Source organism: Poecilia reticulata, chromosome 6 (genome assembly GCF_904066995.2).
Source record: "Poecilia reticulata chromosome 6, P_reticulata-male-v2, whole genome shotgun sequence".
NCBI classification, from domain to species: Eukaryota; Metazoa; Chordata; class Actinopteri; order Cyprinodontiformes; family Poeciliidae; genus Poecilia; species Poecilia reticulata.
Genome location: NC_088835.1, coordinates 22,641,018 through 22,666,899, shown reverse-complemented (window position 1 = coordinate 22,666,899; position 25,882 = coordinate 22,641,018). Strand labels below are relative to the sequence as shown.

Below are 25,882 nucleotides of genomic sequence, written 5' to 3'. Positions count from 1 at the left end.
AGAAAACTTTTTCTCGTGATGATTTCTTTTTGGAAGGAAAATATTTGTAACATGAAACATCAGAGAATATTACAGAATCCATCTTGTAAATATACACAGTATATTTTTTACTTTTACTTTCAAGGCCCGCTCTGCTTAAACAGATGATTGAATTCTTTACTTTTCCCATGAAGGGAGTAGGAATGTCCATCATAGTGGCAGAGCTTTATCTGAGCAGCTGTACCAAAGCCTCTGAGACCCTGGAGGGAGATTCTGAGGGAGTATCTCTGCTTGCTTTTATGCTAGGGGATTAAAGTCACTATTCTAAGACACAAAAAATAAGATACAACTGCTGTGCTTCTTTTTACTTATAGAAGGATCTGTGGTGGTTAGCATACGCATCACGCTTGATGAATCTGTGAAAATCTCTCATACATGTTGTTTTACTGTTATCAGGTTGGACATGTTGTGAAACCACCTTTGATGTTGCCCAAGATTAAATATTAAAATTAGAGGTTTTTATGAGCATGAGTGGTCGTAACCTGTTTGGTGAATTTGGTGAACAACCCCACCGGTGCCACTGGGCTTATGACAAATAACCGCCCCCTAGTTTAGGCGCTATCAGGCGGTGGGAGCTTGCATGTCACCCCTGATGAGATGACGCCCTGGGAGAAAAGGGTGATTTCTTCACAGATTCCCAGTTGGGTTTAGGTCTGGACTGATTTGATATGAAACATTGCACTGCAGCTCTATATGTTTAGGGAATGTGGATACTGGTTGGCATAGTTCTTTTTTTTTTACTTTTACATATCACTGTACCTTCTATAGATGTCACCTGAAACACTATCTTATCTCATCTCGCCTATTCCCATAAAGAAATTAGTTCATGTTGAATGAGTGCATATGAAATTAAACTGCATTGGTTTGCAGTTTAAAGCATGACTCCATCTTAGCAAACGCTTGTGTTATTCTCAAAGATCTGCTCCATGTGACAGTGGTTTATTATTCCCTCTGGAATTTGTTGGTTACTGGTAGACCGGCCACTCACCTTTGACCTTCTTTAATTTGATCTGGTCCCCAGGGCTGGACAAGGGTGTTGGCGGGGGAGGAAGGACGGCGCTGTTAAGTGAAATCAATCAACACCCTGCGTCACAGCTCACCATCTCGTCTTCAATGTGTGAAGTCTAAATAATTCTTTGACACCTGCCACTCTAGGGTATTTTTTTTTCTTAATTAGGATACGTTTGTCTTTGCATTGTTTTTGATAATATACTCTGATACAACATAAAAGCTATCAGACAAATATGTGGGACAAACATCATGTTAATGTAGGTAACATTAAAATATGTCCACGTGAATTATAATCTGAGATTTAAACACAGCAAAATATCCATTCTGCAATGTGGTCTTTTGATATTTCAAATGCAGTAATGTAGTTCATTCGAAAAACTTTTAATAATTATATTCAATTTGTTCAAAAAACTTTATGAATTCCAAGGAAAAAATAGAAGTTGCTATAATCCATCAGATATAGTTGCTCTAATTGTTTTTCTTCTTGATAAATTTGAACATTTTGTTTAAAATAGAAAAGAACAAGCAGTTACTCTGCTGAAATTGTTTTTGATGTCCTGGATTTATATTTTTCTCTTCTGAAACTCGAGTTTTCAACAGTAGATGTGCCGTAAAATAGGGGGAAGGCTCATTAAAAAGCAGAAAAGACGTATTTTTATATAAAAGATCATGTGCTGTTCAGTTGGTGCTGGTATTTGTTCATTCTTAAAATTGAATTTCACATGTGGTTTTCACGCTCTTCTACTTTAGGCATTTCAGCACATAAGACTGATAATGAGCCATCTATGAATGTTAGCAAATATGTATGGTTTGCTTTACAGTCTTTTATTTAAACTTTTTCAGAAAATCCAGTCACTTTACTGTCATGAGGGGTGGTTGATAGCGGTGAGGAGATGACGCTTAGGCCCAGGTTATGATGAAAAATGATGAATTTAATGACAAAGATCTCACAACAAGGAACAGCGGGGAAACAGCACGAGGAAAACTGGCAGCACGGAGACAGGTGACATCAATAGACAAGGACCCGACAAAGAACACAGACAACAGGGGAGACTAAATACACACGGGGCAATCACGGGAACGAGACACACCTGGGAGACAATCAACGGGGAAAGACGCAGAGACAGGACTAACAGGGAACAGGATCACACAGAAACTCAAAAATAAACACATAGAAACACGGATCATGACATTTACATTAATTGACAGTTGGTCACCTTATGACACAGACTGCTGTGGGCATACAAAAAGGCACAAACACTATGGAATCAGTGAAGTAGCTGCAGTTCTGTTGGTTGCCACTACATAGTCCACTTTACAACTTTGTACTTGCTCAACTTTACTGAATTAAAGATGCAACTGCAGCTACTGTTATCTAAGCTGGTCATTTCACATGTCGAAGCAATGTATGAAGAAAATGTTTCAGCCCTGAACTGAGAATGCTGTGTGAAAGGGATTAAATTTGCGTTGTTTATTTTTATCTCTGAAATGTGCCCCAACATCAAAGATGTATCAGGATGAACCAGGCTATTCAGCTGAGCTGGACATGTGGTCCCTGCTGTATTTAATTAGTCTGCACATAGATTTCAGAGGTGATATGAAGTGTTTGTTCGTTTTTAGGTGCATTACCGCATTATTACCATACTCTGTAACTCCAAACTGAAGATTGTGACTATAAAGCAGAGCTAAGGCAGCATAATACTCACATCAACAATAAAAAGGCAAACATCCAGTGGGCACATCTGTGTTATCCCACCTTTCTATTTTTATGAAAGAGGAAATTCAAATTTTTCACATGACCTATGTGTAATCTACTTGTAAAACTCTCTAGTGGCCTCCTTTTTCTCTAGTGCATAATCTTGAAAAAGAACTAAGGAATAACAGAGTGGTTCCACATTTCTGAATCAACCCCACTTCTTTGATAATTGCTGCCAGAAGAGCAAAACAGGAAGCAGCCTCATGCCTATGAGGAGGTGCAATCATAACAGTCCTTTGGTAATATCTTTCAAACAGCGTTGAAGCTATTTGCATACAACTCAACTTGAACTTCCGTTGAGCTCTAGCTACAAAAAAAAATGTTTCTTCGGTGATACTGTATTTAATTTCTTTAAAATAAACCCATTCATACAATTGCATGGACACTTTTTTATTTCCTATTTTGCTGGGGTCATAGCGCTAATTTAAAACTGGGATACCATGCAGTGACTTTTTGTTCCCCCTTTCCAACAAGCAAACTAAAATGGCAACATTCAAGTGCTTCCACATGTCGGACACATAATTAGTACCACATAATTAGACAAAATTTCACTTTCCATTGTGTTACTGTGACTTTTTTTATTATTTTTCACCACAGTGTCTGAAACAGATCTTTGTATTTGTGAAAAATGGGATGGTTTCATGTTGAGGTCAGCCACTTGCTATAAATTACTGCCATTTCCCCCCCTTCTTTTCCTTTTTTTACAAAGAAGTTCAAATCTGTTTGGAACTGTGAGACAGAAGAGCTCTTAGGCAAAGAAGCTTGTCTGTGTTCTGCAGCAATAATATTTCAAAGCTGTTGTCCCCTGCGGTTATAAAGGGTTCAGTCAATTCATGTTGGCAAAGGTCAGGTCCATCTGGAGTGGTGTTTACATTCTGTGGTAGCCTCTTTCTTCAGACATCATCTGGTGAATGGTGTCATACACACTCCAAATCCTACAGTCTCGTCCTGGTACAGCTGGCATTCTAGCCAACCTACAATACTTGGCATGTGAGGAATTTTGCTCTCTCCATTTAAAACACAAAGATGGACAAAAGAGCAATTGATTATATTATTCATGCCTCTTTGTCTTTTTGCTTGTATTATCGTTATAATATGTTTATCTATTTGACAACTATAACTGCAAATAGCAAAGTTAAGTCAGTGTTTTAGCATTAAGAAGAGCAACTTGCTGATTTTCTACTAAAATATTTGAATTCATCCTATTTATGATGTCAGTCTGAATGTTTTTTTTTTTTTTACATGGAACACAATGAGTGCAGATTACAGTTGGTAGACCTGATGTATTCATGAGCATTATGAGGCGAGCATCACACTTTGAGCAGACGTCAGCTCTGAAATTATAAGGTTGCTTTGCTTTGTCGTTGCTGCCTCTCAGTACAAACTGCCATATTTACTCCAGTTTAAACTGGCAACCTTCATTTAACGTTAACTGTCACAACAAAGTGCAACAAACTGCCCTTCAGACACATAGGTCCATTTAAATTGTTATCCACCTCACTGCCAAATAAATAAGAGATTTAAAAGTAGCTAGCTGGATTCCTGAGATGATCTTAATAATATTTGTTGATCTTCATGCAATGATTTAAAGCTGCATTTCATTTGAACTCAAAGGTTAAAACTTTCAATATCCTAGACAGAAAAATCAAAGTTGAAATTCTGCAGTGGAGAATCATCCATTGTTCTGGCTGATAGGCTGCTCTGATGGTCTGCTCTGATGGTCTGCTCTGATGGTCTGCTCTGATGGTCTGCTCTGATGGTCTGCTCTTCTCCTTCCTAGATTGAAGGGAACCATTTCCTGGGTTGGGCTGTGGGTGACCCCTCTGTGGAGACGTAATCTGTACCTAGGAGTAAAGAGTGTGTATGGGGAATGAGACTGTGGGTAGCATCTATTTTTGTGTCTGTTTACACTGGGTGAGTGGGTGTGAATTTCAGTGTGTGTGCATGAGTATGGAAACATGTCATTACGTCTGTGTGTGTCTGTTCATCTGTCAGGTTGGGTTTTGGGCTGCTCCCTTCTTCTGGATCATCTTGGGCCCCCCACCACATGTGGGGAACCCAAAGGCCACTGCGTTCGTGGCTCTCGGTGTCCGTAGCTGGGTGTTCGGCTATGTGTGGCTCGGCCTGGTGATGACTTGGCTGGAACTGGCCATCCTGGCTATGTTGTGTGGTGTGCCCTCAGGGCTCGGGTCTTAGTGTAGAGGGTGTAGCAGGTTGCCAGTGGAACCTGTGGACACGTTGTTGCAGTCCTGGGGTCTCCCAGTCCAGGGGAGCAGTTATCTCTTCCATGGTAATCCTCCATGTTCATATTTGTGGCTCAGGTCTTCCTCATGTTATCTTTTGGGGGGGTGGGGGTCGGTGGGCTGGTAACTGGTCATGATGAATTAGCCAAGTTTTCCTGCATCTTTTTTTTTAAAATAAATGACCATATGGTGAATCTTTGATATGTGATTTTCTACTCTTAAATATATATTTAATCCTTTATATAGCTTAATAATACCCTATTATTATTATTATTATGTTAAAATCCCTTTATTGACATAGGAGACACTTTATTTACTTATCACTTTTGGAGCACAGTAGCTGGCTATTGAGAAAGACAGCAATTTCCTAACTCTTACTAAAATTGCACTTTCCTGCAAGGTGCTTAAACTATTGGCATAGTCAAGCTACAGTTTCTGACTAATTTATTGTGACAGGCAAGTTAACATTAATAATCGCTCTAACGGTTGTACCTATACACTCACAACCGCCTCAAGGAATCTGGAATGACCTTTCAAAGAGGTTGAATATCAGCATGCTCTGTGAGCACTGGTAGGCAGGCACTGGTCACGCAATCAGATTACTGCACACAATAGACACTGCGTGGGCTTCTATGCTCCAGACCTGCACTCACACACAGACACAGTCTTTGCCCCAAAGGGACGAGGACATAATAGGGTACATCATCCATTCTGACAACAAAGCCCAGTGATCGTACACAATTAAGAGCAGTTGATTGAATTATCTCATAGGTCTAACTCCAACCACTGAGAGCATTTTGCAGTCACCAGATCATAAATATTGAATTTGGGCTTGTGTATGCACTGAAGCAGTGACAGGGAGTGCGCCGTTTCAAGGAGCACCTCCCTTCCCCTGTCCACTCCTCTCCCACCCTTCCACAGAGGCAGCCTATGATGTAATGCTACTGCTGCTGATAGAGCAGCCCCCTCTCTCTTGCCTTTTTTTTTTTTTTCATATTTTCCTCCCCTCCCCTATCCGATCTGCTTCTGCTGGTGCTGATCTCACCGGCGGTGATAGTAGCTGTGGATGCATGCGTGCGGTGCCGGCTTAGCCGCATCCTTGGGCATCTCTTGAGCACCTCTTGGGATTCCTACGGAGATTCTTTTCCTCTGTCACCACTTGCAAGAAAGAACCTCCAACTGACCTTGTCCTCTGCTGATAAAAGGTAATTCAACTGGCTAATGACAGAGGATATTAATTGCAAAGGAGAGAAAAGAGATGGAAAGAGTAAAAGAATGATAGACAGCAAGGTTGACGGAGTGTGCAGTTAGCTGCAGAGTAAATTGTTCTGCTTCTTGTCGCCTTAGTCCTGGATGCCATAGCAATTGCTCTGTCAGTGTGCGTGCATGTAGTATGGTGTTCGTTTCCATGGTAAAGATGAGACAGATTCCTGTGCTGGCATTGTGGAGAGCTGCAATTACCTTTTTAGTGTGGAATGATTTCTCATCACTTGTGCAGCGGCTTGGAGACGTCGGACAGATTTCACTGACATTTTTCAAGATCTCTAGTATTACTTCACTTTTTGAACCTAAAAGAGTCTGCTTGTATGAGGTTATAATTCGTTTTACTTTCTTGGACCATATGGCTGACTTTGACCTGCCTGCTCTACAAAAACTGGGCGTGTACAATGAGCGTCATCTAGCCAAGATGAGTGAACCAGTGGTTGCTTTCTGCATGCAGATTTTTGACTGTCATGGACAAGAACAGAGGTTTACAGTGTATCACTTGGATGCTGAGTCAAACACTTCCCTAACTTAAGGTGTTTGGATTTAACGCATGATCCCAAATTGTTTTTTTTTGTTTTTTTTATCTACAGTGAGCCTTTATTTCCAGGAGTTTTCCTAACCATAACTCATGCTCTAAATCAAATGGTAAGTTAATATTTCATGTCTCAGTTGCCTCACATGTAGATGCCCTTATAACTAATTCATCCTCAGGATCTTCCCTATGTTAATCACCGCTCGTCTGTGCTTCTTTTCGTTTAATTGTAGCCATTCATCTTACTGGGTCATTTCCCAGAGTGCACAAACCAGCAGGAGGATAATGTTTCTCTTTATTTGTAATTGGTATAAGGAACCAATAATTATCTAATTGAAATTGTCAGTGGCCCATTGGGATCTGGATCTGTCTGTGGTGAGGAATCCTGAGTAACCAAGATCCATGAAACACTCTGTGATTGTTCTTTAAAGTTTTCTAGTTTTGCCGTACTGGGGAATAGTAATACTGTCTACAAAGAAAGGCTTGTAAAGTACAATAACTCAAGGTATGCTAGGATATTTTAGGGTATTTTAAGTGATTATTTGATGTTAATTTATCTTTTCAAATGTCAAGGTAGACTTTTGTGGATGTCCTTCCTCACTGTAGTTCTGTCATCCACATTAGCAGCATTACCTTTTATAATGCCATTTCAGATGTACTGCATTCACTGTAGCTCTCATTTTAACCCATAGATGTCGCCACAAAAACAATCTGCTTCTCTTCAACAAGTGGAACCTAAATAAGAATCTAGAAGAATTACATTTTTCATCTAAAGCCTAACCGTATAATACTTTGAGGCATTGTTTTAGCTTAACCTATATCTTTGGATGGGGTTTATAAAAAATGTTTCCCGACTTTTACTGAAAACGAATCGCATGTTTGATTAGTCACCATTTGATTATTATTTTTCTACAGATCTAGCCGATTGACCATTTGATTATTGTTCTTTTGTGGCCTCCTTATTGTGAAGAGACTGCAGCTAACTTTGTGCAGTTACGTTTTCCATGGTGAAAATTGCCCTTACAGGCTGTGCTCCAAATTATCTTTCAAAGACCTATCTGACACTTTTGGTTTGAGCACTCTTGTGTTTGATTAACATGTTGCTCTCATTAGGCCATGTTCCAGGGCTTTTAAGCACACTGTTGTCCAGCCTCTTATTAAAATGCAAAGCCTTGATCCAGCTGTGCTGTCTAACTACAGAACAATGTAAATGTTGAAGGTTTTAGCAAAAATTTGTTTCTATTCAACTTCAAAGATTTCTAATCACCTTCAACATTTGTGGAAAAATTCCAGTGTGGTTTTTGACCACATCCCACTACTGAGACATGTTTTTGAAGAGTTTTTAATTACAATAGCTTAATTGTTGACTTTGGAAATTCTGTTTTATGCTTTTGGTCTGACATTGTGAATTACAATATGTTGCTTCCATGACTTGAATTTGTAATTGATACTATAAACCTTGCTGTCGACTGGTTTAAATCAATCTGAGAAATAAGAGCTTGTCAGCAGAATTTAGGACATTGCCCACCTGGAGCAGAACGGCACAAAACAGCACAGCTTGATGCGGCTACATCTGTACACATTGCATGTGCCTTTAACAAACATTGTATGCTTCATGCTAAAGTGCGATAAAACAGACTAATATTTCTGTGGATTTGATTCAAATACAATTATCTACTTATGCCAACAGATGGCTTTTCAAGGCAAACATTAATAAATTGCTTACTACACACAAAAAAAAAAAAATACACTAAAATAAAGCATGTGGTTGGTGCACTGAACACCAAGCAAATGCTGCTAGTGTAGGTTGCTTTACTGAAAATAATCAGGACATATATTTCAAAAGAGGGTCTAATGCCACAACCCTGAGTTGCCCTTTATGGTCCTGTTCTTAAATTGCTTTTCTCAGTTATTTAAGATTTGGATGTAGTGTTTCCAAGTTCTCTCAAATTGGGAAAAACTGGTTAATTATATTGTTATGACATGTTTGTGCAAATTCCAAGTCATTCTAAATGCTATGAAATATTTACACATTAAAGAACCGGAAACACTTAATACGTTTATTTCGCACCACCTGGACAGAAAATAATAATCTGTATTTTGGTTTGAGTCAGTCATCTCTCTAATATAATAGCTAATATTTTAACAGGCACTACAGAGCAGAAACACATAATTTCAATCTTGATTTCGCTGCCTTCCACTCCACTCACAGACTAATTACAAAAATTTTTACATCTATACTTTAATACTTACTCATGTTCTCACCACCCACACCAAAACAGCACCCACACACACCAGGTAGTTTCTTGTTTTGCTGTTGTTTAAAGCTCATTTTCTTTCACCTGACTTGAATAGGAAACTCCTGCATTCTCAATCCATCGTATTAGCTTCTTTTTCAGCATACGTTGATTTTACAATCAACTTTAAAATTGTGAAACTTATATACTTGACATTGACAGTCATTTTGAGGAATCAATACCAACACACAACACAACACCACTGCAGCAGAAGACGTAATGCAAGAAGAACATATAATCAAAACGTTGTTTGGAATCGAGGCATTTAAAGTAGCATTGTTGCTATTTCTATATCCAGGTCCTTGTTGTATTGCCACTCAAGACAATTTTCGTTGATTAGTGGCAATTTTTCATTTGAAGATGGCAAGTAATTAAAGTAAGGTTGTGTTAAGTGTTAGGCTTGCTCATTAATAAAGAACAATAGACATGGAAAATAAAGATAAATATTCAAATACAAGGGATTTTCAAGCCCTGTTTCTCCAAATCGCATGTAATTCCCTATGTGTCAGATATCAGAAAGAGAGATAGTTAAGAGTTAAGTGTTCACTGAGCTCAGCTCTTATGTGAGAAAAGGCAGAGGTAATTGATTTTATGTCAAATTTCACTTAATGAGACTCCTAAGACCTTCTGGATGTCAAAGACTATCAGTGTGATGTAGGCCTGCTGATTTACATGAAATGTTTTTTTTTCTTCCCCTCTATACTTTCTGTCAACATTCATTGAAAATGCATAATAGATTTTTACATCATCTCTATGAATGCTGATGTCAGACCATGTCAGTCCAGGAATTAGGGATTTTTTTATTAATTGGATAAAATTGGTGTTTGGAGGTATTTCACACAATGGAATAATAAAAGCTGTAATTGAGTTTTTAGTGCTTATCAGTTTTGACTAGTTTTTGTTTTGATAACAAACAAAAAAAAACTTCAAAATAATAATAGATACTCATTAAATATTCCTAATTTATTTGCAACTTGGGAACATCTGCTGCACCCTATACTCTGAACAAGATAAGTTTAAGTTTTATCAAGGAATAGTGAATAAAACATTAAAAGGCAAAGGTAACTCTGTATGAATTTAGATTATGTTTGTGGTTGTGTTTTCAGCCAACGATGTGTAACTAAGCAGAGCAGAAACATACCAAAACATATATGATGAAAACATTTCAGAATTTGAAAACCAACATTTATGAGGGTGACATAGGAACTTTGGCCCTTATTACAACCAAAAGGGAACCTTTAAATTTTGGAAAAAATGATCAAAACTATTGAATATCCTGACATGTACAGCAGTTCATTGCTCATTTATTTAAGTTTAAAAGGTTGTTTTCTGAAATTTTGTCAGGTGAAAGACATGGAGCAATGGTTACATTTTCAGTGTGTCTTTCAAACATCTGTAAACTATTTTACAGGTTTCATCAAACATTCGAAAAACATTTTTTTGTTTACTGAAATAGATGGAAGATACCAAGATTTTTCATTTTATTTTAAAAATCTGAAAAGTCAAGCATCAATTTACATTCATCCATATTACTCATATTACTGATTGAAAGTGGCATAAATAAAGCATTGCCTCTTGGATATCTATTAAGAGGATTGTGGATTAAGTTAATCTCAACTTGCATTTAAAATGTGTTTATGCTTTTCTGGTGATCTGGTATACCCTAAAGAGGAAGCCCACCCTCATGAGTTTATAGCTTAGTCTTCTATTAACTTATACAACGACTAGCATTGCAAAAAAAAAAAAAAAACTACCACATTATAATCAATTTCACAGCTTTACTTTATGACATGAGCTGCGTGCTTTGAGAGAAGGGAAAAAAGAGCCGAGCTGTCTCAGTATGGAGGAGGTGTATCTGTGTGGGGGAGGCAGACCTGAGTTGGAAATCGCAGACGAGTTGAGCCGCTGCCACGGACGTGGTGGGCCACCTGAGGAGCGCTCGAGCTGTTCCTCTTGCTCCGTTGAATTTCAAACAAGCCCACTTGCTTTTGGAGAAGAGCCACTTGCTCTTGTATGACAGCATGCTGATCTGATAAACTGTTTAGCTGTCTAATCTATCAAATGTACTGTTCTGTTAGCTAGTGAAACAGAGAGTATATGGAGCAACAGATACATATTGTGAAAGAGCGCATGGTGTTAGAAGTCATACAGATTGCATGAGGATGTGGTGAACTTGTGACCGGAGGGCCGGGAACTTTAAAGGCAGTTTCACACTTAGTAATATTTAGATAACGTTGAGAAATCCTGGATGAATCCAACATCCTTAATACAAGACAAGCCATGATCTAAATGCCCATAAAACACATACTGCCAAGGGTTGGATCACTTTCTTGCCAGAAGGCACGAGTCCCACAAACCCCTTCTGCTGGAAGCTTCATGGAGGAAAAAACTAAAGCTTTTTGTTGTTTTAGACCAAGCCAAGGTATCACAACTTCTCTATTTCAACAAACAGAAACCCCCTACAAAACTCACATCATCCTCAGGCTTCAGTATGTGTGAAGGGAAGATGATTGATCGTATGCCACTGGTGTTATACACCATGTAACTTGTTCTCATCATGCTCTATCCCAAAATGAGTCACACATCACAGTTTTCCCTCCTGAGCTGGAAACATTTAACTCCAGAAGTTTAAAAAAAATAAAAAATAAAAATAAATATATATATATATATATATATATATATATATATATATATATATATATATATATATATATATATATATATATATATATATATATATATATACATGAACTGATAGTAACGCATCCTTAGCTTTTAAAAATAAAATTACTGTGATTACGTGTTGAACGTTGAAACACAAAGTGTCAAAATATTGGGAGTTATCTGAGATTTCTAAGTGGTTGCAAACATTTCCAAACCCAGCAAGTTCCATAATAAACATGCTGAATGTTCACAAGTATAGAACAGAAGAACACTGTGTAGTCTTCCTGTGCTCTGAAAGTCTCACTCTCTCTGACTCTGTTGCAGCCTGAATGAACCAGACATGTCACTACATTTGGTAGTGTCTGCCACATTTTCTTTTAAAAATGTGGCAGACTTCTCAACAGACTTATGCTGACCACATTTGGAACACCTCGTTGATGCAAATGTATTATTTTATTTGTAGTCCTTATTACTCAGGAACAGTGCTGTTCAGAGCCAATTAAGGAAGAGATGAAAATCATTGGACAGTTTCTCAATACATCTAAAAATAAATGAATAACTTTCATAAATATAAATGTAAGAAAATGGATAATATCTTTCTTTTCTAATTAAACAGATTTTTTCTTCTATTACAGTCTTGAAGCTGATGCTGGCAGAAAATTTAAGATAACGTACAATTGCTTTTTGTTCTTGTTAGTGATGCTTATAGCTCTTTTTATTGGTGTTGAATACAATAAAATTTGAGAATATTTGTGCATACTGTTTTGTTGATTAAACTGTTATAGCTATAAAAAATAACACCTTTGTTTAAAATCAAGAGTTTATATAGATGTTCTGTAATAGTGTTATTTGCGGTAAACCTCTGAGGTCAAAGGGCAAGTGTAAGAATTGGGACCAACAATGTCCTTGACTATGTGGTTGTGACTTTGCTGAACTTTTTTTAAAATCCTCAGGGAGTTCACTGAACAGATGCTTGATGTAAGAGTAGACTAAGGTCTTTCTGTTGTTATGCAACTGTCAACAACCTGTAAGGCACATGGGGATGTTTTTGGGAAAAGGTGATATATTTGTCACGGCTTGTTAACAGCAGCTTTATTGCTCAATGCAAGTTGAGACTCCAAGGTTGTTCAACTTTTTCCCCAATGAAAAAGTAAGAAAACTAGTGATGTATGCTGCAGAGAAAAGTGTCTGATTATTATTTGGCCTACAGCCATTAAATTATAATAAAAAAATAGTTATTTTAATGTGTGAATTAATTGTTTGGAAATTAATTGTCACTGAAGACAATGCCTTTAAGTAGCACAAGGAAGAAGAAGTCATGCCATTTGTTTTTTTTTCTATGACATATTTCTATCAAACACAACCCAGAATCCCAGCATTTCATCATACTGGAGAGTTGCGATGACAGACACACTTTATCACTGTGAAACTGTGAAGTTACACAGTGACACAGCCAAACAGCATTATTCCTGAACTCTGAGGATGATTTAAGATTTAAATCTAAAATGGCACAATTTACCAGTTGTCGACGTGGCCTCTGGCCCCCTCAGAGGATTTAAGTAGACTAGTGCTCATATCTGTTGGGTTTCCATTTGACTAATATGTGGAACATGAGGGCTTATCGCTGAGCTGTATTTCCTCAGCTGTTAATCATTTACCCATAATGAGCTGTCAGCGCTTCAACTTGGTGTGTGCCAAACATGAAGAAGGTGGAAATTGATTAAACTTCCTTTTTTATGACAGTCATGAAAGTGGATGCTGTAGCATATGCCTAAATATAAGTGGTATAAAATCAAATAACCGTGCAGTTGCATAGTTATTTATGTGGAATCTACATTTGCAAGGCATCATATTGAGACTGAATTGTTAAACATTTTCAGAAGACAAAACAAAACATAGTACTTTTAAAAATACCTGTTATGTGCTGTTATAGCCCAAAGAAGTAGCAATAAAGAAGTCCATCCATCCATCCATCCATCCATTTTCTTGCACCCTTTTTCCCTCAGTGGGGTCGGGAGGGGTGCTGGTGCCCATCTCCAGCCAACGTTTCGGGCGAGAGGCGGGGTACACCCTGGACAGGTCGCCAATCTGTCGCAGGGCCAATAAAGAAGTCTTGCTTCTTTATTTTATTTACTTCTCCTAAAAACACACAGTTGGAAACAAACGTATTCACATCCCTGGCAATATTTGATTTTCTCATCCAGTAAGTTTGTTTCTCATTGGAAAAGACACAAGTATCTTCCAAAATGTGACACTAATGCTAAAAAACAACAGTTAACAAAAGCAAAGAAAAACCATCCACTCTGATATGATATATCTTTTTTGAGTATACCTTACTCTCCCAAAATGAAATGTATCACAGGATTCATTATAGCTCATTTACAAAAGGAGCTCTGCAGGGCAACAACATGTGGTTCCCTTCAACCTTAGGTGTGTCAGCAGTTCCGGACTGGAAGTAATATGCCCTAATCTGGTTAAGAAAAAAAAAAAGTCATTCATTGAATATGTTCAGTGTAGTTTTAGAGTGAGGAATCTTGAGTTTGTAGAGAAACACAGAGGGAGTAGGCAGACTCCCAACACCTCAAACTTGGCTTCATGTCATCCTCCTTAGCAATTGCCTAAAGTGTATAATTAGCATCTGCTATTTTAGAAAGAGGCGCTCCTGTCTCAACACCCCGCTATCTTACACTTCTCTATGTTTACCCACGAAATTATTTTGGAGCAAGCATCTGAAGTTATTTGGTAACTCTCCATGAAGTCTTTCATAGCACTCTGTTGTATGTTCATTAGCATCTTATCCACAATGTACAGACATACATTATTTCTTCATCTTTGTGAATCCAGTTCAGTACCAAGCACACACACACACACACACATATATATATATATATATATATATATATGCTATTTTAGCATATATATATGCTAAAATATGCTCCCACTGGCAAAGATTATAACAGGACATAGAATTAGCTACCACAATTATGCGGATGATACACAGCTCTACATCACGATGTCACCAGGTGACTCTGAACCCATCCAATCACTGAATAGATGCTTAGAACAGATAAATGTGTGGATGTGCCAAAACTTTCTCCAGCTAAACAGAAACAAAACTGAAGTTATTATCTTTGGACCTAAAGAGGAACAAACTAGAATCAATGCACAGCTTCAGTTATTACAACTAAAAACCAGCGATCAGCCCGAAACCTGGGAGTAGTGATGACCTCTGACCTGAACCTTCAGAGCCACATTAAAACAGTCACAAAGTCGGCCTTCTATCACCTGAAGAACATCTCTAGGATTAGAGGGCTTATGTCTCAGCACGATCTAGAGAAACTCATCCATGCATTTATCTTTAGCCGCATTGATTACTGCAACAGCGTCTTCACAGGTCTGACTAATAAATCAATCAAACAGCTGCAGCTGATCCAGAATGCTGCTGCTCGGGTTCTCACTAAAATCAGGAAGATAGAGCACATAACACCAGTTTTAAAGTCCCTACACTGGCTCCCTGTAGCTCAGAGAATAGACTTTAAAATACTTATGTTAGTTTATAAATCTCTGAACGGTTTAGCACCACAATACCTTAAAGATCTGTTATTACTGTACCAACCATCTAGACCCCTCAGATCTTCTGGTTCTGGTCTGCTCTGCATCCCCAGAACCAGAACCAGACGAGGAGAAGCAGCATTCAGTTTCTACGCACCACAGATTTGGAACAAAATTCCAGAAAACTGTAAAACAGCTGAAACACTGGGTGCCTTTAAATCTCAACTTAAAACCCACCTGTTTAGAGTTGCTTATGGCTAAATTAGGGTTAGAGTGCGGGTTTTGATGTCTTCCATGTTTTTATGTCTTTAATGTTTTTAATTTTTTTTTTTTTCTTCTTTCTTTTCTCAACTTAAAACCCACCTGTTTAGAGTTGCTTATGGCTAAATTAGGGTTAGAGTGCGGGTTTTGATGTCTTCCATGTTTTTATGTCTTTAATGTTTTTAATTTTTTTCTTCTTTCTTTTATGTATGGGAAAGAAAATAAAAAATAAAAATAAAAAACGATAAAAATTAAAATAAAATAAAAATAAAATAAAACCAGTTAAAGTCCGCGGGAGGGAAGACTCCTCTAACTATAAGTTAGTTAAATTCTGTGTGGGACGGCGGCGTCCTCTGGTAAGAAGTTAAACCCTGAGAATCCTAGGCACTGTCAGGTACAATAAAAGCAGTTAAAGTCCGCGGGAGGGCAGACTCCCCTAACTCTAAGTTAGTTAAATTCTGTGTGGGACGGCGGCGTCCCCTGCTAAAGGACGGCGGAGTCCTCTATGAAATAGTTAAATTCCGCAAAGGACGGCGGAGTCCTCTATAGTTAGTTAAATTCCGCAAAGGACAACGGGAGTTTGTTTTTTATTTTTATTTTTTAAATTTCTCTCTTTCTCACTGTTTATTTCTGTTTTTATTTTAATTATGTAAAGCACTTTGAAATGCCTTGCTGCTGAAATGTGCTATACAAATAAAATTTGATTGATTGATTGATTGATTGATTTGTTGTTCTTTTAGTACAATGGCCTTCAATTCATCCTTGTTGGAGTTTCTTAACAAGTACATTATGTCTATGCTTCACACAGCGAATCACCTGATTTAAAGCTCTTCTGTGTGGAGTACAGGAGCATTGTCCATGAAATTGCATCTGCTCTAAAGTGGCATCTGCTGTTATTGTCAGCTGACGATTTCATGATGAAGTTTAAATCAGATTGTTACTTATGTGTTTGTGGAGATTACTGTGAAAAATGTAAAGAATGTTCCCAATGTAGAAACAAATTTGTAAACAAACTATACAGACAAAACCAAATTTGAATGCTTGCCATACAAGTGTTGTCCTTGGGCCTCTGAGAAACAATATGCTACTAGACGGTAGCTTGGTAACTACAATAGCCTGGACAGGGGGCTGCACTATCTTGTATAGTATAGTACAGTACTATAGTAACTGTACTAGTTACTAAACACAACATAAATGTTTTGGCCCTCTTTTGACACCAGGTTATAACCAGTTTCAAAATGTTTTCTTAAGTTCCACATAATTTTTGATATCTTGTTGATGAAACGTTATTATACTCTCAGTTTATGTATGTTTGAATTTCCAGTGTGGAATATACAATTGAAATGGCCTCTGAAGTAACTTCCAACTTCAAAATCCTCAGATTTCAATATGGCCACCACATGTGTAAAATGTGCTGATGGCTGCAGTAAAATACTATTTCACTACCAGTTCATCATTGTCTTTCATAGCAATAAAAAAAAAGAATGCTATGAACAGTAAATCCTAACATCCAGCTGTAGAAAGATTACATAAATTGCCTTTTTAATAAAACAAATGACCGTGTTTATTTACCGGCTTATTCCTCAGAGGACAGATTTAAAGTATAACAGTTTTTAAAACAGACCTGTTAGGCCTGATGCCTGAGCTGTAACAGCACTGTACGTTTCTCTCATTGTGCTGATTTTGTTCTCCTTGCTTTCCCCCTCTCTTTGGCTACTTGAAGTTACTGTAATTATGATAATTAAAGTCAGACTTTGTAACGATGCTAACATCTGGCTGACGGGCAAACACCTGCAGTCTGAACTTACTCCCAGGAGAGATAAAAGAAAAAAAAGATTATGTATCCACTTTTATCTTGCAGAAGCATGCTTGTGGATGACTAGTTCATCTTGTGATTGCTAACATTACAGAATGTGTTTTGTTACTGATGTGCCTGCTAAGCACATAGTTTATCAGCTTTAAAGCCTGCTCAACTATATGCCTTCGCTTATGTGTTGTTGTCTAAGCAATTCTTGCTTTAGCTTACATTTGAAGAAATTTCCCTTTCAAATGAAAAGTTTCATTAGTACACTGTGGCCGAATATATTTAAAAGAAGTCAATTGGACTGCCTCATTTTAAACATTGGGGTATAGGCACCAAACCTCCTCTTAGATTCATAAGATATGTTCGTTAATAGGATTCGTCCATCGCATTGTAGTACTTAGTGAAAGATTAGCTTGATGCTTTCACGTTTTGGCAGCGTGCTTTGCAGAGGAAGGAAGAGCAATCTTCAAACACTGTGTTGTAGAGAAAACGTAAAGTTTAGGCTGATAAAACATGTGAAGAAGTAGCAACCAAACAGTTGTCATTGGACTCTAGCATGTCGATCCCCAAATTTTTAATGTGATATTGTTAGCACTGTTGCTTCACATCAATAAGGTTCCAAATTCACATCCTTGAAGGGGATCTGCAAGATCTGTGAGTCCAAAGACATCTAGGGGCTACAAGTAATATTAATATATTAATATAGCAGAGTCTTCATTTAGATGTAATAGGTCCACTGGCACTTGGGAAGGGAGCAGCAAATGTCAAATCTGTTGATGTCTAAACAGCAGGGGGTTTGATTAAGAAGTCAGTGTAACTCCTTAGACACCAATAATGTCCGTCCATCAGTTCACATTCAGTCACCATGGTAACCAACTCTTGAACTCGCTGCTGAGTGCCGGTAGCCTCTGCTGCTTTCATTACTGCATCATACAAACAACACAGCATAGAGATCAAAATAGCTTTAAAAAGTATATGTTTTTGTCTCACCTGAACTGAAAGACCTTAGCTGCTAGCATGGCGTTGCTAAGGAGATGGTCTCAAACAAAAACACTGCAATCCCATATTTGCAGGGTTTCATCCTAGGTGTACTTAATGCTGTGCAAAATCTATCTTGTTATCCATGAGGGATCTGTTGGCAAAAAACAACGCAGCAATTTAGCTGTGCTGTTTAGTTGAGCCTTAAGGTGTGCTCAGCAAGCACTTATGCCTCTTACCACACCACACTCTCTATCCTCACTTGATCAGTTTGGTAAACAAGGGTGCCCCTTACACAGCCCATCCTTCCCATCATTGTTCATCTATCATTGAAGGCTGTCCATAACTCCATTAGGAAACAAACAATTTAAAAAATGTCATACGTCTCTGTGTTGCCCTGTGATGGACTGACGACTCGTGCAGGGAGTACGCCACCTCTTCCCAGTGACTGCTAGATTTCTAAAACTGCAAACTTTTATTGAAGGTTTTCAAAGTCCTGACAGCTACTCAGTGTTTGTGAAAAGACTGGGAGGTTGTCAAACTTTTTTTTTTGCTTCTTCCATGTGCTCTGTTCCTCCCTCCCTCCCTCCCTGTCCTCCTGAGTCAGTGATGGGAGGAGCTCCGACACTCAGTGGATGCATGCTGTAGTACCGCACACTGTCAGACAGACAGAGAGAGAGAGAGAAGGACCTGCGGACACACAGCTGTCCTCTAACAGAGCTTTAGATCAGCTCTTCCTGTGGATTCTTCTTTGACACTTTGCCTGCTGAGGAATTAGTCTGTCTGCTTTTTTTTTATGTCACCACCTACAGAAGGAAAGCCTGTTTGAGATTTGAAAGAGAGTTTTGGTTTCACGCCTGGCTGACACAGACCGTAAGTAATACTGTTACAGACACTACCCTTCTGTTCATTAACTGTTCAGTGCCTCTGCTGCATGAATCATTGATGTTGCAGTTCTGGTTACCTACGATGCCAGGATAGCCCTGCTGGAGAGTTATAAAATGTTCATGAGCCACACTGTGTTGGGTCCATTGTTGGTTTCTCTTTTTAAAAAGAAAGTGGGTGTGATGTGAGAGAAGACACCCCTCAGCCATCTCCAGTAGGTCTTTATCGTAAGATGATAGCATGGCAAGAGGCTGGTCGTTAAATACTCGCTCTGAATGCGAGCGTCTATAGTGGGTGAGTTTGCATGTGGGTTTGGAGAGGATACGGTTGCGTTACTTAATATTGGCCTTTAACTTATTTTGTCTAGAATCACAACTATTTAAAAAAGGGTATCAGGCATCTTAAGACTTGGAGACGACTTGTGGGTCTCTAGCGGAGCAAAGAAGGGAGCTCCTTCAAGTGGAGTCACAACAGCTCATCAGGACTAAGTCTGTCTGCTAAGGGGCTTTTCTTCCTAAATGAGTTACTGAATGTGGCAGCAAATGCACTAACATCCTCTCCCAGGAAGGAAACGTTGCATGAACTCTGAAGGAGTGTGTAAAATCTGATGAACCAAAGCAAGACAGAGTATTACTGAGCAGCTTCTGGTTTTTGACATTTGAACACTAGCACAATGAGACTGGTGTACTTTATTTTGTGTTATGAAACTGGACAGGGCTTTATGAAGTGATCCAGGAACAACAGATGAGCCTCAGGTGCTTTTGTGTGAAATTCAAATCTGTGACCCACACACACTGCTGGCAGTGCAATCAACGCTGATGCTGTAAACTTGCCAGAAGTGTGGGTGACCGCTAATGGATGGGAACCATAAATGGAAACGTCTGTCAAGTCGTTTGGGTCAGTTTATGATTTTTATATGCTCTGTTTGCTTACTTCTCAGTGTGCGACACTGTGACCTTTGAAAGATCTCACGCTCTTTTTCAAATGCTGCGGACCAATAAAGATTTACTATCAGGAACCAATGAAAGATTTAGAGGGCGTTCATTTAAATATTCAGAGTAGCCAAATAAAAATGTCAAACTTCAATGTATTTTATAACAGTTTTATGTCGTAAAGCTGTAGTGCATATTTGTGAAGTGAAAGAAAAAGTACACAGTGCATGACTTAAAAAAAAAAAAAACTTTTATAAATAAAAACTTAAAATGCTTTAAATTCAGATCCAGCTTTGCTGGAATTACTGTCTTTAGGGGTGTTTCTCATCGACCTGTGTTGAGGTTCATAACTGGTGCAGCACTGACTCCTGGAATAGGACGTACTAATATCTAAACAAAACAGAAGCTTATGCTTCAATTTTGACCTTTTTCAAAACATGTTGTTGTTTTTACAAGCTCTTAATCATGCCTTTATCAATCCCATGCTCTTCAGCAAGAGAGCAGCAAAAAACAAAACAAAAAAAAAACAATTAATGTAAGGTAAAATTAAAGAAGTCCACCTCTAATAATGTTCTCAGTAAGTTTGTCCCATTTCAACTGTGACTCTCTGCAGCTCCAGTTACCTCTGATTAAAGCTCTCTTATCTTTTTTTGTATTGAATTTGATTTATAGGTACCAGAATGCTGATTATAAATGCATGCTGAAATTTTCAGATTTTTATTGGCAAAAGATTTTAAAAAATAATGTCAAACTTTTCTCTCACATATTTTGTTCACAACACACTGCACTACAACGGTTTATTCTAGATATAAAACTAATAATTCTAGATATAAAACTAATAAAATACCCTCAACTTTTCTGGTTGTACAAAATATTAAAACAGTTGAGTAAGGCAACAGACTAAGTATAAATAACATTCTGTTGTACTTGGAACCTTTTAGAGTTTTCTTTTGCCTATCTGCAAAAAATAGGCAAAAGGTTACAAATGTAAATATTTGTAACCTTCTTCCAGTGATCGTTTTAAGCCGCCTTCATTCTTCCTTCATTAGAGATTTTTTAGTTTTTGTTTCCACAAGTTAATTTTTCTCTTTGAATGATGATTATACCGGCTTTCTGGTGTCAAGCAGATATCCATCTAAACCTCAAAGGTCAGGAAGCCAAGTGGTTTAACAATAAGAAAAACACTTTATGGATTTAGTTCCTTTCGGTTTCCCAAGAGGAGAATCATTCTCTGTCCTCTAGTGATTGCTCAAAAAAGTCTTGATCTCCCTGCTGAAAGCCCGTCTGTTTTTGTCTAACAGGACACGTTAGACATAACCCTCCCAAGCCAAGCTTTCACACAGACGCACATTCCCGAGCAATCAACAAGCCAAGCCGGCAGAACTAGGAATAAATGGGAGCTTTCATAAATTTTTCAGAATGGCTAATTATTCCAAGAGAGGGGTGGAATATAATCAGCTGCAAAATCACATTTGTGGACGCAGAGTTTTCTTTTTTTTTTTTTTGCACGGCCTCGCATATGGAGATTCATGTGTCTGCTGCTGGAGAAATGCTTGTCTGCGCTGACCTTGGCTCTGCTGTTTTCTTTTGGTTTGATCCACAAAGAAAACAGCTGGCATTTGCATTCTGGATACTGCCGGCGGCCTTGACAATGAACCGCATGCGTGATGCTGTCAGGAAAAACGAGGCGTCTGTTATATCAATAGGTCAAACCAGAATTTATAAAAAAAAAATCTACAGTTTATGACTCTGCTGTAATTCTGCTTTGTGATGTATTCGGTGCAGGAATTTGAAAAAACAAATGTACTTATAGAGTCAATGTGCTGTGATGAAGCTTAATGTAATAGTAAACTGAATCAATCTAATGAATCTTGCCTGACTTCAAATGTGCATCTCTTAAATTTAAATAAATATTAGGTTTTTACTTTTTTGCTTAATTGCATCTGCATATATTCTGGCTTCATGATTTATTTGCCAATTTATTGCATTGAAGGAGAAACGACTTTTTGACACCTTAAAAATTTATATAAGTTGAGATTTTTATTTTTTAGGGTTTTAGGGTTTTTATTCCTAATTGTTCATGAATGTTTGTTTTTAGTTTGTACTTTGTGACCTTTTTTGTTTGTGTAGATGTAGCAGTGCACAAATAGAGTTTGCACTGACCTCAGGCTAGGCTTTTTCTCCAGACTGTCTTGCAACAGGAACAGGAAGTTGGAAACAAGTTTTTTAACAGTGTCTGTGCTTCTGACAGTTTTGCATTATATTGTCATTGGTGATCATCTGGTGATAGGTAGCCTGCTATAAGTTTACACTACTTTCTTGTCAACTTTTCAGCCTTATTTTGAATTTTCGCGATGAAAGTACTCAAATACAAGTTTTTTAAATTTTCGAGTGAGCGCTCGTAAAAATATTCACGCAAAGTCTTTTTAAATACACTATTTTCAACTTATGATTTCCTTTTAGCCCTGTAACAAAAGCATCTGGCTCTCTCTCAGTAAACAGCTGCACAAAGTACGAGAAACATACTTTAAATTAGCCCTGTTGTTAATTTGGTTGCTTTGTAAAAATAGCTAAAATTCCTTGCACTTGTTACATAGTGTGAAAATAAAGCTAATAAACATACCGATCCTGATACTTATCTCTTGATCTTTGGTTTGTTTAGATTTTATCTAACTTCCTCTTTATCTCTCCATACCCTGATGAAGAAGAGCCAGAAAAGGGTTAATGTCTCTGGGAGGGGCGTGCTGTGGAGTGGCCAGCCACTTGTAACCTAAAGGTTAAACACAGGCCTTCAGGGAGTCCTGTTACTGCGCATTCACTGATGGGAACTCTGCAAACATTCATTCTGGGAGCCCAGCGGGTTCCTCTGTTTATTCCCAGTCTAGTGCTGTGCCATGATGTGGGAAATGACTGTGGACATGGAACCCGGCCAGATTGCTGCGTTCACTGTAGTGTTTCCAAACTGCTACTTACCCCTTGTGAAACTCGCAACGCCTACGTCACAAAAAGTGCTTCGGGTCGTTGTTGTTACCGGCCTTGGAGATTCTTTTCATTATCGCAAAAAGTATATTTTGTTTTATCATTGTGTGATCATTTTCTTTTCAGTTAATATGGTTATTAGTCATATTATTCCTCTTCACATCAAATCTTCAGAACTATGTCCATGGATTCACTGCTAACTCTGGAGCTTTGATATGAGGCACCAAACGTCTGTCAGGTTTTTGTTGTTCTTAGTGGTTGTGAATGTTTGTGTTCTTTCAGACAGACGTACCAGGAGTGTTTGTGATCCCAGAAAGAGTCTCCAACCGATCCCAGTTTAGCACCCAGTACCACCTCCCTCCCCCCTGCCTGGTGATTTGATATCTCTGAGCATTCCAGGTTGTGCCCTTTACTCTGCTAATGGTTCTGCTGACCCTTTGAAGACATTCCTGCCGTCGCCCTCTGATCACACACATTTAATTGGTCCATTTTAAACAAGCTGTTCTATATTTTCTTGTTGAAGTACAGCAATTTTTTTAAACTGGGGTTTAGGGCTGTGCGGAATGAGCTGTTGAAATATATGAATGGTGACGAAAGAATGATGAAAGATGATGTGTGAGGCAAGTGATTAGTCATATCATTAAACCCAATAGGGAAATGGGAGGTTCCTGTTCACCCTTTAAAGTCAAAGCATGAGATTTTCTTTTGCACATAAAATTCCCTTTATTTTCCTGTTTAAAGATTTTTTTTCATTGTTTTAAATTGTGATGTTTCAGATAAAACAAATGTCCTATTCCACCAAAAGTGACTCTGGACCTGAGTCAACTTTTGCATCAAACCAACCTGGACTTGCAGGTGCATCTCAGTAAATAGAAATATTATATAAAAGATTATTTATTTCAAAACCCCATTCACAAAATAAGCAGGGTAACTGTTTAATAAGTTGCATTCTCAGTAAACTGACTCGACACATATTACGGACTTCAACAAACTTGCATCTTCCTCATGTTTTTTCATACATAGTTTGCTATTGTGCTACACTAATGTTAGCATCTTTACTGGTGTTTTGATGTGACTCGTTAAAAATTGGATACATAACATATTGCGGTGCTATTCCAGTTTATTGTGAACAAAACATACACGCGTAGTTGTTTTCTTGCTTCCGATGGTTTGTGTTGAACCAGTTAAAACTTAATGATGAGTGTTTTAATTGTGATGTGTGCCGTTTCCTCCCCAACACAAATCTGGGCGCAGTGAGTAGACCAGATTATATGACACAAACAGAAAGCCACAGGACTCTCCCTTTCACAGTGAACATCATTATAAAATGTGAAAAGGGCTTCAATACCTAGATTATGTCATCAAATTTATGTGAACAAACTCTGACAAGTTCTGTAGAATCCCCCACCCGAAACTAGCCACGCAAAACTTGTCCACATGTTTCCTTTGCATAATCACAGGTGGTAGACTAAAAGCAGGTATTAGAAGATGAGGTTTTTAGGGACTGATGTCATCATAAAATGAATTGTAGGTGCAAGAGACTCTGACCTATGACCAAACAGAGCAGAGATGCAAACATACACCGACGGTAGAAACTAGATCAGAGGGGTTATTTTGACTAAAATCTAGCTGTAGACTCATTAAATGTACGTATTAGTCAGTGCATAACCAATACAGCAAAAGGAAAAAGAAAAGAAAGCCGCTTTTTACATAGGTCTGAGCGAGGCTCATGAAGAAGATATGCTACACCTTTAAGCTAGCAGGTTTAAGAGTTTTCTCACGTTGTTCCCCGATTTTAAAACAATAATTAAGCATCCATGGTCACACAGACAACTTGAAGTGCTTTAACAACACACATGTTGGTATCAGCCAAACTCACAACCCATCACACAATTAATATCCCTTGTGGTTGTGAGTTTCCCAAAGCCATGTTACTATGTAGAGTGGGGAGGCTGAAATTAAACTCACAACATGCCTGACAACTACTGTCACCACTATGTACCAGATGAACCCAATAGATTATGCTGTCTCTGAAATTGAATGGGGAAAAAAAAACATCTAAAATCCAGCAAAAGCTTTTCAGAAAACCTTGAAATACTTTACTCAGGAATACTTTAAATGCTAACATGAATGCAACTAAAAGACAATTGTCCCTACCATTAAACTGGGACTGTTGAATGAGGCATCAAGTTTTTTTAACCTTTGTATTTTTAGACAGCAGGTTAGGTGAGGTAGTTCTTTGCGTGCTTACATTACCTCTGAGAACCCAGATATTTGAACAGTAGCAAATCCACTGTCTTTCTGTTAAAAGCTCTGTGCACACTGGTCCTGTTTGTTGACACAGTAACCTGATCTCTCTTCCTCAACGCTGTATTCCTGAAGTCCAAAACATGTATATACTTAGAGGATTGGAGGATAAAAGGAGCGCAGACCACAGGATGGCAGCCGGACTAAAAGCTTCCTGTGGCGGCACAGGCAGCAAGGCGGACTTGGCAGATCAGCTGGCAGGGCAGATGTTTTAGGTGAGAGGCAAAGCAGATAGCACGATCTGAATAATTCATCAGATCGTATTGAAGATGTGATATATTAAGACACGGCGCACAAGACATCCTTTGGCCTCTTTCAGCACTTTTTGTGTACAGTGTGGCATGGCTGAAGGGCTCGGATCAGTATGCATCTCTGC

The 25,882-nt window shown here is 38.2% G+C and overlaps 1 protein-coding gene across 4 annotated transcripts in view; it reads left to right on the top strand.

Moving 5' to 3' along the window:
• Positions 1–5,566: 5,566 nt before the first annotated feature.
• Positions 5,567–25,882, top strand: part of sema4ba (sema domain, immunoglobulin domain (Ig), transmembrane domain (TM) and short cytoplasmic domain, (semaphorin) 4Ba) — a 58,151-nt gene continuing 37,835 nt past the window's right edge. The window contains exons 1-3 of one of the 4 annotated variants that reach the window (XM_081608197.1): positions 5,567–6,254; positions 6,906–6,960; positions 19,216–19,276. The gene's annotated coding sequence lies outside the window, so the exon portion shown is untranslated. The remainder of the gene's footprint in view (positions 6,255–6,905; positions 6,961–19,215; positions 19,277–25,882) is intronic. The other 3 variants (XM_008412340.3, XM_017305508.2, XM_008412341.3) reach the window with 3 other exon arrangements.